Source organism: Puma concolor, chromosome D1, assembly GCF_028749965.1.
Source record: "Puma concolor isolate L17-30 chromosome D1, mPumCon1.1.hap2, whole genome shotgun sequence".
Classification (NCBI taxonomy): domain Eukaryota; kingdom Metazoa; phylum Chordata; class Mammalia; order Carnivora; family Felidae; genus Puma; species Puma concolor.
In genome coordinates, this window is record NC_141676.1 from 21515718 (window position 1) to 21531968 (window position 16251).

Here is a 16251-nt window from a genome sequence, read left to right on the forward strand (position 1 = left end):
TCCATCTGAACTCTGGAGGAAGACATGCCTTTTTTCAATTCATCTTTCCCCAGAGAAGCTCTTTTTTTCATAATTTTGACAAAGTCACAGTATGAGCTACCAGTAGATATGGAATCAAGAGTTGAAACCATGAGGGTCAACAGTTTGAAATCTATAGTGGATAGAGCATCATTCATAATATTCAACATGCTTTTATGTGCTTTTTGATACAAGTAATGGGAACGGGTGAGTTCAACTTACTAGAAGGAGAGTGGAGTGCAGTAACATTTAGCATCAATTGAATACACAACATAATGGGAAGCTATTACTGTTCTGGAAATACTTTCAGAAACAAAGATCTATTTTGCAAAGTAGCAGGGTGAATGTTACAAATGCATAGCAACCCCTGAAAGTTTATTTGTATCATCTTGCAATAATGGACCTCCTTGGTTTTGATATTATTTCTGGTCATTTAAATACTTGAATGTAGGTAATGCAAGTTCTCCAACTTGATTTACATTAATTAGGGTACATTTTCAAGTCCTGTATTAGAATAGTTCTTTTTGTATAAGTGTATTAGTTTAAGAGGTTTGGGGATGTTTTCTGACATGTTCTTTTTTCTTTCTTTCTTTCTTTTTTTTAAGCTTGTGTCACCTATACATTGAACCATATAAAATTGCAAATATTTAGCCACATTTAACCTAAAAATGGGTATTTCACATGGCTCAATCCTAATGGAAAGCATTTGGGAGGACCATGTGTGATATTTCTGATTTCAGTTACCACCATCCGCCTGAAAAAATGCCAACACCACATGACTTTGGAAGGACAATATGTCATTAATGTAAATGAACCATGCAACATCTTACTATCTCTGGGTATGTCCTCTTCATATATACACAACTTTAAAAAAAATTTATTCTGATTCCGATAAGTTAACATACAGTATTATGTTAGTTTCAGGTGTACATTATAGTGTTTCAACAAGATATATACACAACTTTGGATGAATTAACAATATGAGTAGTGTCCTGATTCACTGTTAACATAGATTCTAATAAATTTGGGGATGATACATATTTATGCAGATAGGACATTCAGAAGTCTGTATCATACAAAGCAAAACAACTATATGCTCAGATTTTTTGGCTTTGTTTCACAGAGTACACTCTCTGGGACATAATTTAGACCCACATCGCTGTGCCTAATGGCTCTGTGAAGGATAAGGTATATTTATTTTCTGCCTTCTTCATCATGTTCCCAAATTATTAGTCAGAAAGACAGATAATTATAAGGTAAGGATGAACCATCTAATCCTTGTCACTGAATCCTCTTTTTCTTCCTCTCTCCGTCTCTCTTTGCATTATTCATTTTTCTTGGATGAGTTCAGTCAACACAGAGCAAATACTAATGCCAGCAGTGCCATTTGCTGTACCTGCCACCATATTTCCTGCAGGAATTTCTCTTAAGTGGGCGCCTTTCCCTTGCCCCATTATGTAGGTATGTTGGAGCTTAGAGGCAATAGCCTTGAAATTTCATATGCCCTCTCTGCATTATGTGTAACCCGAGCAGAGTAAAATGAATGGGTGTCAACAGGAAGAAAGAAGGTCAAGCATTAAAACTCTGAGGAGTCAGACGAAAGAAGTGTACTATTTTTCTTTTGAGAGTAATACTCTTTCTTGTTCATTTCATGTCATCTTAATCTTCAAGGTTTTCTGCTTTCCTGAGATGGAGCATTGGGGGAGATCAGGAACATGTTACATCTCTGGTAGATGATATAGTTCTGCTTTTTATTTATTTATTTTTTAATGTGGAGCACTTCACTTGTCTCTGAATTCTAGGAAGAGAGAATCACTCTGAAATCTGATCACATTGAATTGTGTTTTGGCTCTTTTTTTATAGAATGGAGTTCTTTTAAAAATGCAGTGTGATTGGAGATTAAAGGCATTAGGCCAGAAGCAGTAAAAGAAAATGGTGTGTCTTCTCCGATCCCTAATGGGCTTTTCTATGTCACTTCTGAGAAATCTTTCAATAATTTAGGTAGGAATAGTGGGGAAGAAACTCACAGGCTTGGAATTCATGAGCAATGTCAGCTATAGTTTGGTTCTGCTGTTAGGGAAGATACTCCAGAGGTTCTATGTAATGATGAAGATTTGTACACTGACAGACAGTGATCAACTGGCTGACAGAGGTCATGGCCAAATGACCTTATAATCTAGTAACATACTTTTATGCCCTTGGGCAAAGCTCTTCATTTCTCATGACTTCATCTTCTTCATTTGTAAACAATTGAAGCCGATGGTTCAAAAACATATACATGCAGTAGAACCTTTGTTTTAATTGCACATGAAATCTTATGTAATGTTCCTATTATGAAATATATTAAAAGATTTCATTCAGAGGGGCCTTCTGAAATGAGGATAGCAGACCTGAATTCTCCCTGCTCACTACCCTCGCTTTCTATTCTAAAGCACTAGCTGCCTGAGGCTACTTCAAGCTACACATTTTAAAGACCACTTTTATCAAAATCTTTATGTGGCCCCCTGGATTTTCACAATCCTGTTAGCTCATTTGTAAAATTAGAAAATCTAAACTCCCTGTATGTAGTACCTTTGTAGTAACCTATTGATAAGGATTGATTTCATCCATGAAGAAATGATCTCTGTGAATTAGTCTAAGTACTTGGAAAATCTGTATTTTACAAAAAGTATTAGACCCTTGAAATTTGAAAATTGAACATTTACAGCCTTTCCTATTTTTGAGGCACATACTTAAGTGGGATTTGTACTGTAGGGGCTCAGGAATAAGTCCTCAGGAATAGAAACATTGTGTGTGTGCATGGAGTATGGCATCCAGTCACTATACTACTATAGCATTTGAAAACTAAAGCTTTCAAATTCTCTTTAGATGACCATACTTTCACATAAGCAAGCATTGTTCCATGAGTAAAGTGGAAGTGGCATATTAGAGTAGGGAGAATGGAGTTTGAGTAATGCATTAGTTATGAATAACTGAGTAACAATGACCCTGTGCTGTAACTCAAGCCTTTTGATCAGTTTCCTTAGATGGGCCCTGTGGTGCCATGTGTATAACCTTAATTTGTGGCAGGTAAGATATAAGTGAGCCTTCCTTGTACATCTATATGACATCCATTCTATTACCTATTGACATGTATACTTTTCAAATACATATGAAACTTTTTTAGTCTTCCTGGTGTGACAATTTTTAATGTAAGGAAAGAATCATCTGCATTTTAGATATTTGCATACATTATTACATTAGTGTCTGGCATTAGTTATAAATGCAATCTTTTAAATTTGGGAGCAGATGATTAAGAATTTAACACACGCATGTCAATGTTCACCATATTGAATATAGCTATGGATAAAGAAGATGTGGGGTGTGTGTGTGTATGTATATATATGTGTGTGTGTGTATATATATATATATATATATATATATATATAATGGAATAGTACTTGGTGATGAAAAAGAATGAAATTTTGATATTTGCAACAATGTAGATGGAACTAGAGAGTATTATGCTAAGTGAAATATGTCAATCAGAGAAGGACAGATACTGTGATTTTACTCATATGTGGATTTTGAGAACTACAATAAATTAACATAGGGGAAGGGAGGAAAAGTAAGATAAAAACACAGAGGGAGGTAAACCATAATAAATTCTTAAATACAGAGAACAAACAGGGTTGCTAGAGGGGAGGTAGATGGGGCATTGGTTATATGGATGATGAGCATAAAGGAGAACACTTTTTGGGATGAGCAGTGGGTGTCATATGTAAGAGATGAATCACTGGGTTCTACTCCTAAAGCCATGACAATAATTATATGTTAATTAACTTGCATTAAATAAATAAATAAACAAATTTAGCATGATTTTTTTTCTTTTTACCATTATCCTTTAATGCCCCTTCTAAATTCTTTAGCCAGATTGTCTGGTCTGTACTTCAGTTGCCAATCAGTAGGACTTGAAAAAGATTGCCGTATTCAGCCACCTTTGGAATGCTATGTCACAGTTAAATAATGTTCTTTAGTGTAGAACTGTTTACAACCTTTTAAAATTGAACTACAGTGTAAAATTCTAAGAAGGGAGTGTATTTGCAGTATTTATGCGAACTTTCTTCTAGGATATCTTAAACAATTGCTAGTCTGATAAAACATACTTGCATTGTACTGGCTTAATCATTGTCAAGGAGGATTAATTTTAGGACATCACTAATTCTTTTTTTTTTTTTAATGTTTATTTATTTTTGAGAGAGAGGAGAGAGACAGAGCATGAGCAGGAGAGGGGCAGAGAGAGAGGGAGACACAGAATCCGAAGGAGGCTCCAGGCTCTGAGCTGTCAGCCTAGAGCCCGATATGGGCTCCAACCCAGAAACCGTGATATTGTGACCTGAGCCAAAGTCTGTCGCTTAACCAGCTGAGCCAACCCAGACAACCCAGGACAGCAATGTTTCTTAATTCACCCTGATCTAATTTCACTGAAGTAGGAACAGAAAGTGAAAGGAAACAGAGGTCTGTTTGTGCTTTTTCTGCCTGGGGGAATGGAAGGTAGGGACAATCAACCTAGCAGGAATTCACAGTGAGAAAATTCTTTCCCTGTTTCTCTAATTGTTGTTTCTTCTAGGGGGAGGGGGACCTCTCTGTGGAGGGTTTCTGACTGCAAGTGCAGAATGACTAGAATGGATTTAATTTTTCATTGGAAGGGTGAGCACTGTGTTTTGAAGAACACCAACTTTTCCATCACATTAAATATTAACGACTAACTGCAATTCCTCTCTTTAATGTGCTTTGTTTTGGTGTTAGGCCAAGCCAAAAAAGATGAAAACCCCCTTGAGGCCTGATATAGAATATAATTTGCCCTGCAATTTTGGTGGTAAACATGGTAATAAATTAGAGAGTGTAATGAATATGCATGCAAGAACCTGGAATCCTCCTCTGACTCTTTGTGTCCCTCAGAACACTTAGTCACCCTTACAAATTCCTTGAGAAAATCTCTATGGCCATCAGAGTGACTTGAAGCTTGCTTACATCTCTTCATTAAATATTTTCATGTAAATAGTATTTTAAATGGTTGATTTTACAAACGCCTTTTGCAAATACCTAACCATTCTAGAATCCACAAGGCAACTCTTTGTATTTTTTAATCTGGAGTACGAAATCCTCTGTGACTCCGCTTTTGTTGTTTCTGGTGCAGAGATTCTGAATGAGGTTAGAGAAATCTGCAGGGACCATATCATGTGGGATCTTCTATGCCATGATAAAGTATTTAGATATGAAAACAGTTGCAGTGGCGAGTTAGTTAAAGAAGGGAAGTGGTGATATCTGAGTTGATTCTTAAACATCATTGTGTTTTCAGTATGGAAAATGGTCTGTGTGGAAGCAAAAAAAGAAACCAGGAGACCAGGAAAGGAACAATTGCAGTAACCCTGCCTAGTGATGACGGTAGTTTAGATTGGCTCACCAAACTCTATAAAACCAGAGCAGAATAAATTCATTTATTTTTAAATACACAGTATAAGAGGCATATAGACAACTGATGATCTCCTACACCTGCTCCCTGTCTTCTTCCATTGTTACCTTCCTAAGTCAGAGAAGAGTTTGTGCCTCACACTGTTGTAAGTCTAAGGGCACAGTAAGTAATAAAACAGCCAACTTGCTTCTTGGATTCCCAAGATTTAATGACAAAAAGGAAGAGCTAGAACCTAGTAGGGCTCTCAGTGCAGCCCTGTTTACATGAAATCTGAGCTTCTTTCATTATAATCTTTGCCATAACTTTTGACCCATATCTCTGTTTTTGTTAGAGAATTTCTATTTCTGGGTCAAGAGGAAGACTCAAACCATCTGGGGTTAAGAGTCAGTATTGATTATTAGTTTGAGTTTCTGTCCAACTTTCAAAGCAACTGTTACCAAAAGCAGTGGTTAATTGTATTTAAATTTTCCTCCCTCCCGACTTCTCTGGTTCTTCATTTTCAGATATATATTTTAATTTGCAATTGGACATGTTTGAACAACCTTTTATTCATTTTGGATTAAACAGCCAGTATTGAGTAATTTTTATTCAGTGTTGTTTGGTGTGGAAACAGAGATTTCAGATATGCTTCTAGCCTTTAACTGAGGGGATAAAAGTACAATTCTGAATAAAACTGTATTCATATTTGTACTATAGACTTCCTTGAATATTGCCGATAGTCATTATGCTTGTTTTGTGTGTTTGTTTTTGTCAGAAAACATCAGTGAGCAGTATAGAAGTTTAGAAGAAAGGAAACTCATTAATGAGAGGAGGGGTCAAGATAGAAAGGCTTTAGAGAAAAGCTGAGGGCAAAGTGGTCCTAAAATAATCACTGGGATCCGGAAAGGCTAAAAATATATGGCTGTACTCTTGAGGCAGAGGAGAAATTGGTGAGCTGAAGCTGGGGTTGTGGTGGGCAGATCAATACTAAGATTATCAAAGCTGGAATCAAAGGCATTTGTTGCACATCAGAGGAACAGCTTTTGTTTGTTCATTTAATAGAAAGCTCTAGAAAGAGAAGAGTATAAATGAAATATGCTGAAAATTCAAATGTTACCTCTGTGCTCTGACTAGTGGAAAGGTTTATATTTTGCTTTAATAATATTTAAAATAAGGTTCACTAAGATAAGATGATGTATTGTAGACCTGATAAAGACTGTGATACAAGAAACCAGCTGAGTTTTGCACCCATTTAGGATTACTAGCCAAGTAGCTTGAATAACAGAAGTCTTTTACATCAAATGTTAAAAGAAGATAATTCAAATAAGATTCAAAGTGAATGTGGTTCTCTAATTGGAGTGAAGTGCAAATACCTCAAACATTAATGTGTAATTGGTTGTTGGATAATAGTGACCGTTATCTAAATTGGACTTCTTACAACATAAAACACCAAAATTCATGGAAAATAAGTATGCAGTTTTATCAACATTTATTACATAAGTAAAAATAAAGCTTCATTGTAAATATTACCTTTATAAGAGTACATTTTGTTTTGGGGGCTGAACCAGGAAAGCTTTTAAAAACCTAAGACTGACATGTTTGTATAAGTCTCTTTCTTCATTTCCTGATTAACTTATTTATCAGAAGAAAGAGTATGTATGCATTTTTCATTACTTAAAATATATTTTAATGATTTCCAAAATTAATCTCATTTTCCCTGAAATTTTTATTATTGCAGCATGTATGTATGGCCTAGAAAAAAAATTGGAACAGTAAATTTTGCTAAAAGAGGAAATTTTTCAATGTTTTTTTTTCCTCTTTAATCATCCTTGAGCTTACATTCCAGTGAAAGAGTCAGTTAATTACAACTCCTTCCTCAGTTTTCAAGTGACTTGATGCAGAGATATTGTTAGCCTTATGTACACATGCATTTGGTTCATCATTGGTGCTCTAGTGTCCTTAAATTGTGGTCCCCAAAACCCCAATTCTGACCTCTAGTATCTGTGAATGTGACCTCATTAGGAACAAGGGTCTTTACAGATAGAATTAAGTGAAAGATCTTGTGATGAGACCATGCTGGATTACTTGGTTGGGGGCTAAATCCAAGTGTCATAAGAAGAGGAGAAGAGAAAAAGGCCATGAGAAGACCGATACAGGGAACCATCAGAAAGTGGGAAGAGGCATGGGGTTCCTGGGTGGCTCACTCAGTGCAACCGACTTCAGCTCAGGTCACAATCTTGAAGTTTGTGAGTTTGAGCTCCACATCAGGCTCTGTGATGACAGCGTGGTGCCTGGAGCCTGCTTCAGAGTCTGTGTCTCCTTGTCTCTCTCTGCCCCTCCCCCACTCATATTCTTTCTCTCTCTCTCTCTCTCTCTCTCTCTCTCTCTCTCTTTCTCTTAAAAATAAACATTAAACAAAATAATAAATAAATAATAAAAAGAAAGTGGAAGTGGCAAGGCAAGGATTGGTCCCTTCAGAGAGCCTTCAGAGGAAACATGATCCTCCTTGACACTTTGATTTGGACTTTGGCCTCCAGAACTGTGAGAGAATACATTTCTGTTGATTGAAGTCACCAAATATGTGGTAATTTGCCATGGAAGCCTAAGAAACAAATACAGATGGGACAGGGGCTCTTGGTTCATATAAAATAGTTTATAAAGAAGTTTGTGAGCCAAGCTTTTAAGTGGGAGGTGATTTGTAATTAGTCCCAGGAAGAGATTAGAAAGACTTTGTCTGGGGAACACAGGGCCTAAACTGAATGATTTCTGGTGAGAAGTGCTTTAAATATCTAAATGTGGGTTATTTAGTGCTTCCACATCACTAATGACCTAATAGCAGAATAGACATCATCTGAACTAAAATAGTTTATGAAAATAATAACTATATTGTCCTGAAATGAAAACTACTAATATTTAAAGTAGTGCTGTCATTCATAAGGTCCAGGGTCAGTAATAGTGGATATAAGTGCTAGTATTGATTCTAGTTGTCATTATTATTATTTTTTAAATGATAAAAACTTTTTTTAAAGTGCTGACAGTATTGGCTTGCTACATGGAAAAAATTATCACCATGTACGTATGACCTCCAGTGAATTTTTTGAATATATTATAAAGATAAATCTATACAGCCAATAGAGCAGTAAACAATATATTTTTTTATTTTTTATGTTTTTAATTATTATTATTTTAATTCCAGTAAAGTTAACTTATAGTGTTGTTTTTGTTTCAGGTTTACAAGATGGTGATTAAACAATTGTATATGTTACTCAGTGCTCATTGTGATAAGTGTCCTTTTTTTCAAATATTTATTTAAATTCTAGTAGTTAACATATAATGTAATGCTGGTTTTAGGAGTAGAATTTAGGGACTCATCACTTAGATATCACACCCAGTGCTCAAGATGCTAACTGCCATTATAATGGTAGTGGGAGAAGTGGTTATAGAGGCAGTGATAATGGGTATCATTCCTTGAGATTCAAAAGTAGTCATTAATCTTACTAGTCTCAGTTTTTTTTTCTCTGAAGAATAAGTAGAGGGTGCAAAGTTTTAAAGACTCTCCTTTTCAAAAATTTCTTGGGGATGTGACTCTTGAGAAAATCAGGCATTGATGTGCATGAAAAAATTAGATAAAATGATTTTTCAAGTCCAAGATAATAAAAATAGAACACCCAATCAATTCTGAACCACAGGTATACCTTAGAGATGGTGGGTTGGTTTCAGACCAAGGAATATCACAAGAAAGTGAGTCAAATGAATGCTTTGGTTTCCTGGGGCAGAAAAACCTCAATCCCTGCCTCACTTCACATACAGATATTGATGTTAAAGGGTGCATAGTTTTCAATGTAAAAGTTAAAACTATGTACCTTCTAGAAGACAACACAGGAGATGATGTTTATAACCTTCAGAAAGGCAAAGCTTTTGTAGTGAGGTAATAAAAAGCACGATCATAAGAGGAAAAATGGTAAGTTTGTTTCATTAAAATTAAAAATGTCTTCTTATCAAAAGGCAGCTTTAAAGGGTAAAGCAGATTGGGAGAAAATATTTTCAATACACATTTCTTTTTTTTGTTTTTACATTTATTTATTTTTGAGAGACAGAGACAGAGCACAAGTTGGGGAGGGGCAGAGATAGAAGGAGACAAAGAATCCGAAGCAAGCTCCAGGCTCCGAGCTGTCAGCACAGAGCCCTATGCGGGGCTTGAACTCACAAACCGTGAGATCATGACCTGAGCTGATGTCGGACGCTCAACCGACTGAGCCACCCGGGCGCCCCAATACACATTTCTGTAAGAAATTACATGCCAAACATGTTTTTAAAATCCCATGCCTTAAAATTTTCAATGAGATTTATAATCTCAATAGTAAAAATCCAACTTTTAGAAATAGGGAAAAAACTTGAGTAAACATCTTATAAACAAAGCTATACAAATAGCCATTAAGCTCATGAAAATGTGTTCTACACCATTAGTCATTAGAGTAATACTATTTAAAAACACAATGAGATGTTATCCCACACTCATCAGAAGAGGTAAAATTAAAAAAAAAAAACAAAACAAAACAAAAAAACCTGGCAATAGCAAATATTGTCAAACATGTTAAAAACTTGTAACAATGATAAATTTCAAGTGGAAGTGAAAAATATGCACCAATAATAGTAACCCTTTGGTATTGTCTTATAAATATAATCATACATATATTCCAGCCATTCTTAGTGTGATCTGAAAACTCTGAGTACATATTGTATAATTTTATTATGTGAAATACAACCTCAGGCAAAACTATGATGCTAGAAATCAGAACATTGTTGTCTCTGCATTAGGGAAAATTTGATTTCAGAGGGACAAGAGGGAATGTTCTGGTGTTTGTCTAAGATGGAAACAGCTATTGGAATAGGTATATATTATGGGCTTTTGTCGATTCTGTAGGGGATGCCTCTTCATATGGTGTGTAACCAGGAATTGATCCTATTTTTATAACATGGGATACATTTAAGTAAAGTGCTTAATAAATTGCCATTAATTCAGGCTACTTAGAATGAAAGGTATGATCCTTGATCTCACAGAATTTACATTCTGGGAAAAACTAGTAATCAGTATTAAGTAAGTACATTTGGAGAAAAATTAATCAGGAAACACCCAGGTTCTGGGAATGTGTAGAGCCTTACCCAGAGAATGGACATAAGGAAGGGTGCCTTTTCTTCCTCCTTAACTCACATGAGTGTCTGATGACCAGATATGATCCATAATGTGTTAGGTAGCCTGCCTCTCAATTTTGAGCTATTTTTCACATTCAGAAGCATTTGCTGCATATTTTAAAACCTCTTACACAGAGCTAGGTCATTCTAAGTTCACTAAAGAGAGCTGTCAGTCTTTTCCTCTGGTATTTATACCAATTCTTCAGTAACACCTACACACCTCATCTACCTCTAATCCTTGTGGCAAGAGACTACACTGGCACTTTTACAAACAGGTAAAAATGTTTATCTTTTTCACAAATCTGTTTAACTCTCCAGCTTTCCTTTTATTTCTTTTCCTTGTGAACATGCCTTCTAAGACATCTAATGAAAACCGAGTGATGGATGGAGAGAGAGAACAATCACAGCTTTAGAGTTACTGGCTTGCTTTTATTTCTTCTGGAATCCTCACCCATAATGAGTACAAACACCAAACTTGGCAGGCAAAAATCTCAGAATTGAAGGAGTATAGATTTCATCCAGTATTAGCCATCATTTACTGAGTCACACTATAGATGTATGAAGTACTCTCCTTAAAAAAAATCTATAAAATGTCCTATTTACTCCACACAGCAGTACTATAAGCTACATTTTTACTGTCATCTTTATTTTCTAAAGGAAGAAACAGACTTACAGACTTGAAGTAACTTTTTTTAAGCTTCATTAGTAATAACTAGTGCAGAAAGATTTGGTCCTGGGATTCTGAGTTTGTTTGTATAAAGACTCTGAAGAGAAAAAATGCTATAGCCTACTGCTTCCTTATCTAAATTGTCTCTTTTACAAATTGATTAGTTCAGTCAAGCAGTTTAAATATAGTCCCTTAAGCGAAGATTAGTGCCAAGGTGAAACTGGAACCCAAATCTTTCTTTTTTTTAAAGTTTTTATTTCAATTCCAGTTAGCTAACATACAGTTTAATATTAGTTTCAGGTGTACAATATAGTGATTGAACCGTTCCATGCAATGCCCATTGCTCATCAGAAATGAACTCCTTAATTCTCACCACATATTTAACCCATCTTCTCACCCCCACCCCTTTGGTAACTGTCACATTGTTCTCTATAAGAGTCTGTTTCTCTGAAATACAGTATGGATTTTTCTCAAAAAGTTAAAAATAGAACTACCCTATGATACATCTGTTACACCCCTAGGTCTTTACCGAAAGAATACAAAAATACCAATTCAAAGGAGCACATGCACCCTGATGTTTATTGCACCACTATCTGCAATAGCCAACTTATGGAAACAGCCCAAGTGTCCTTTGACTGATGAGTGGATAAAGAAGAAGTGATTATATTATACTCAGCCTTAAAAAAGAATGAAATCTTGCCATTTGGAAAGACATGGATGGAGCTAGAGAGTATTATGCTAAGTAAAATGAGTCAGAGAAAAATACCATGTGATTTCACTCATATGTGGGATTTAAGAAACAAACAAAAAAAGTAAAGGGGAAAAAAAGAGGTAAACCAAAAAACTGACTCTTAATTATAAAGAACAAATTTGACTTTGTATTGTGATATTCACTCTTGTGATTAGGGCTTGGAGATTCATAGTAGATCTCATTCCTCATATATTTTCCTGTGAATCATTTTCCCAATTTGTTTACAATACCAGTAAAATTACAGCTGACTAAATAGGATTTAGTTTGGGAGTTCCTCTCCTCTCACGATTCAATCTAGAATAGGGCTATTTCTTTACGTAGAATCTTTGTAAAAGCAAACCTTTACAAAAATAAGAACTCTGTTTTGCCTCTAATGTTTTATCCATGTAAGATTTTGAAAATCAATCAGTCCCTTTGTCCTCAGTTTTCCCTTTCTATAAAAAAGATGAGCACGAAAACTATTTCTTAGAATTATTATGAGGGTAACATAAGATAATGCAGCCCCCAAAAGTTCTTAGTTACATTTAAGTACCTTTCCCTTTTAAATTTCTTCTTTCTATTTAACAAATATGTAGGGAATATTTCCTAAAGTTCTGGAGCCATTCATTTATATATTTAGTCTTCCATCAGGACTTTTTTTATCCTCTCTCTCAGCCTTTTTCTCAGTTAAAAGCCATTTGCTTGAACTTCACTGGGACTAGAGACGAGCTGGTTACGTTTTTGGAAATATTACTCAATAAATAGGAAATGCCCTGCATTGTTAGATGCCTTCTGATGCTGTCTATGAAATTGTGAGTTACATATTTTGCACTTAGAGTTTCTGTAGGGAAGAGAGCTGAGCATACTCTGGTAAAAGCACTTAAACAGCCCTCACTCCAGGTACAAAATACAGTTGGATAGCTCAAATTGTTAGGAACATGTGTTGTTTAAAAAATAACTTGCTTGTGATTTCTTTATTTGCTCTAGTGAAAGGGTAGAGAGAGTGCTTTAAAGAGGAGTTTGAGTCATGGCAGCATTTCATGGTCTTAATCCCTAATCTCTTTGATATTGAACTTGGCAAAAGGAATTGATGAAAGAATCCTTGTTAGATAGGGGGAAACTGCTTCTACCTGTTCAGTTTCTAGCTTCTAAAAGGTTCTGGTGCATTGATGCAAGAAATTGAAAACAATCTTTGCATTTCATTTGGCCTCTTTGCCAAATAGTATAGAGAATACTTTAGAGTTCTATGAAGTGGACATCTTTGGGGATATAGTTTCTAATGTATAGTACCTATCCTAAGGGAAGGAATTTGTTAAATCATGACCACTTTCCTGTGAATTCTTTTAATCTCATGATTTATTTAAGGACATGGCTATTTCTTGGTGCTGAATGTAATAGGAAAGATTTATAGAAGCTCAATTAAAAATGTGTATTCTGCCTCAAATATTTTATCTGTGTAGGGTTGAGCAACATCAGTGAAGAGAAATGAAGTGTTTGCTATTCCATTTCCTTTGTTTGAGAACTCTGAATCAACTCTTTACATACAGTAGATACCTTTACTATTTTAAAACCCCATGCCTCATTTTAAACATGCTAATCTAGCCACAATTAATTTGACATTTGCTATGTGTCACATACTCCTTTGTGTATAATTTGGCTTTATTCTAGTGACAAGCTTTAGAGGTGGTATTGCTATCCCAATTTTATAGATGAAGAATCTGTGCAGTCTGACGTGAAGCAATGTGTCTGAGGTCATTAGCTAGATTTTAGGAGACTTGAAATTCAAATTCAGAAATATCTTTCTATATAAACTTTACTTGTTTGTTTTCTTATTTTGTATTCGAAATGCTCAGTACAATGAAGAGTGCTTAGATGGTACTCAATTAAGTTTTATTTGCCTTTAAGATTTAATTTTAATTTTGTATGAGATTGCTTCTGATATCTAATATTCTTCCTTTCACACTGCATATATTCATATTCTTTTTTTGTCTTAGTTTCCTTTGTCCATTTTATACCTCTGCTTTTCGTATATAATGTGGCTATTGTGGATTATTTTAAATGTGGATTATTTTAAAGGTTACATGAAATGATGTTTGTTGAAGGCCTACATGGGACCCACCTATAGTCAGTACATTCCAGAAACCTTTTCTCTCTCTCTCAACTGGGGCTAAGACTTTCTTGGACAACCCGAAAGCTTGAAAACCTGGGTCAGCTATGGCTAGGCCACAAGGGAAAGGAGACATGAAATTGGATGCTTGGAATAATTCCTGTCTTTCTTACAGAAATAGAACCTTCACATTTTTTCCCACTACTAATGGTTTCCTTTTTCAATCTTCTGTTATCTGTGAATTACGAAGAGTGAATAAAAACTGAAGGATAGAGGACCAGGGTAGAAATTCCCAAGTGATGTCAAACAGTCACGCTTGTTTGTTGACTCGTTGACAAAAAGAACTTCTTTTTTTTCGCCTGTATTTAATATTTTTGTGTTAGCTCTGGGACCCTGGTATATTTTTCTCTCTGAATGTCATTGAGGAGACTGAGTTTTGGGGAAAAGATTTTACATACATACTTGTATGTCATTAAACCTGGGTAAGAAAATATTTTTATTTTGGTAAGTTGATACCTATTTTGATGATGCTAGGACACCTTATTTATTCAAAAGAAGAAAATCTACAATTCATAGTGAATCCTGTTTTAGAGTAAACCCTTTAAAAACTAATTTCCCTCCTTTCCTTTAATTCTGTTTTATGCTTTGGATTTGCTTCAGGAAAGGCTACTCATCTAAGCTACTCATACAGTCATGTTTGCAGGAGGCATAAAGGTCTCAGTGGCTAATTCTTGTGGGATGCCAGGTAGGAAAATGGAGCCACTAAATTCACTACATAATTTTTTTTTAAATTTTTTTTTCAACGTTTATTTATTTTTGGGACAGAGAGAGACAGAGCATGAACGGGGGAGGGGCAGAGAGAGAGGGAGACACAGAATCGGAAACAGGCTCCAGGCTCTGAGCCATCAGCCCAGAGCCCGACGCGGGGCTCGAACTCACGGACCGCGAGATCGTGACCTGGCTGAAGTCGGACGCTTAACCGACTGCGCCACCCAGGCGCCCCTCACTCCATAATTAAATGGATCTAAATTTCTTCTTGATATGCCTGGCCATTCATTTCTGTTTTTAGATTGTCAGTGAGCTAGGTACCATGTAGAATTGCAAGTATGAATGCCAAGCTCCCTCTTCTCTAGGACTTGTGATTTAGTGAACAAGAAATACTTTTGCAACAGGAGAAAAATACAATACCAACAAGAAGTTTGGAGAAGAGAAACAAAGGTCAATGGAAGAGCAGAGGAGAGAGATTATAATGCATCTTGGGGAACATTCAGTCCCTCACATATTCTTTCATTTTTTAAAAATCAAAAACTTACTGATGACCTGTTATGAATCAAAGACTATTTTAAACACAGGTTCTTGGGGATAAAGTGGGGAATACACAATAGGTAACCAATTGGTGCTTGTTGAGTATATGAGAGAATGAATAAATACACATAATCTCTGCCCTTATGAATCATACATCTATGGAGGAATCACACAATAAGAATAAGCTGTACAACAATTTCAGGTAGAGGCAAGTATTGTGAAGGAAAACAAAACGCTGTGAGAAATTTATTGCAAAAGATGGGAGGAGGTAGCATTTTCACATCTTAACACAGGTTCATGGAGTCTTAGGCTTTCAACCTGGACTTGAAAGTCACATAAAGTTTTGTCAGGTCAAAAGGAAGGTGGAATTTCTCTCTTGTATATTCTCTGAACTTTTACTGCTCTGGGATTTTTAATTTACAGGTTGCCTTTAACAATGAGAGGGATTCCGTTAGAGTATAGGCCATGTTTGATTTAACTTTATATTCAGAGTGCTATGCTTGACATGTATTAGGTTCTAAGAAATGTGTGTGGAATCAAACAGTTAATATTATAAGTAATGGTATAAAATAAACAGATACTATATGGTTGAGGGTGCTTTTGGGGATTCTAAATAGATAGATAATGGCTGGATTGTGGGTGTTTGGAGGAGATCCTGGATGGTTGATTATAGTATTGAAGATTGGGTAGGTTGTAAACAGGAAGAAGGCTGGTGGCCTGAAAGTAGGCTGGAGGGTTTGAATTTGAGCTGGCAGGGAGTCATTGGGTAAGATCTTTGAAGGAAGAGACTTTCAGTT

General features: G+C 35.7%; 1 protein-coding gene across 8 annotated transcripts in view; it reads left to right on the forward strand.

Annotated features, from left to right (window-relative positions):
• Positions 1-16251, forward strand: part of LRRC4C (leucine rich repeat containing 4C) — a 1215827-nt gene that overhangs the window by 109512 nt on the left and 1090064 nt on the right. Inside the window, exon 1 of one of the 8 annotated variants that reach the window (XM_086677651.1) lies at positions 4690-4707. The exons of the other annotated variants lie outside the window; for them this stretch is intronic. The gene's annotated coding sequence lies outside the window, so the exon portion shown is untranslated. Of the gene's footprint in view, positions 1-4689; positions 4708-16251 lie in introns of those variants that run through there. 8 annotated transcript variants of the gene reach the window in all.